Raw genomic sequence first — 1,071 nt, forward strand, 5'->3', positions numbered from 1 at the left:
GGGAGAAAAAAAAAATGTTTAACCAGGACATAAGCGACTCCAGGAGCCTTCCTCGGGCCTCGGGAAGGTGACATGCCATAGCAGACGCCCACGAACTCGGTGGCTTAACACAGCATGACTTTATCTTCTTACAGTTTTGAAGGCCAGAGGTCCAACTGCTATTGGCCTGGGGCCTGGGTGCTGCCCCCACCTTCGTCTTGACTGGGGTTTGGCGGGAGTGTGGGAGGTCGGGCCCCCGGCCTGACCTGTGACTCTCTCGGCATCACCAAGGGCAAGGAGAATCTGGACGTTCATTAAGCGAAACCACTTTCGTGGTCATTTGGTTTGAACCGTCAGATACACAGAACACTGGATCCTGGGACCGAGTTTCTGGAAAAGCAGGACTTTACGCGACACCTCTGGGGCTCAGGAGCTGCGTCCCCTGCAGAGCAGAGATGGTTGAGCTGTATGTGGCCTCCGACCCATGGCGTCACCTTGCGGGGTGGGGGAAGGTCATGCTGTGGAGGCAGCCAGGCCTGTGGGAACGAGTGGCAGCTCACGCTCCTGCCCAGCACCCACCGGGGCTGGAACGGGCAGAGGGCGGAGGCATCGCTGCAGGGGAGAGCAGAGAGAGGGACACGCTTTGATTCCTTCCTCTGACAAAATAAGAAATACTTATTCACTACGAACTTAGATTCTGAGACTTCGCAGTGTTTGCCAAAATTGCTGTCCTCGTATCTCATAACGTGGCCATAAACCTAACAACTAAATGACCAGCACCCAGAATCCGGGGCTGGAAGACTAAATGGCCACAAACAGCCCCGCCCGCAGGGTGCGTGTCCCTGTCACCCAAGTGGTGGCAGCAGCTCGAGGCCCTGGGTTCTCACCTTACCAGCCCCCCAGCTCCCTGACCCCCAGGGCTACTACCCCCCGCCCCCAGGCTCCAGTGACCACCCCCATGTAGAGCATCCTTTCTCCCTCGGGAGGGATGTGCCTTGTCCTCTGCCCCTGGAGAACTGACCTCCCTGCCCAACGTGCCACACCCACCCAGTGCCCCGCCCAGCCACTTGGTGCTGGGGCAACTGGATGGAG

The sequence above is a fragment of the Pteropus vampyrus genome, unplaced genomic scaffold (assembly GCF_000151845.1).
Source record: "Pteropus vampyrus isolate Shadow unplaced genomic scaffold, Pvam_2.0 Scaffold385, whole genome shotgun sequence".
Taxonomy (NCBI): Eukaryota; Metazoa; Chordata; class Mammalia; order Chiroptera; family Pteropodidae; genus Pteropus; species Pteropus vampyrus.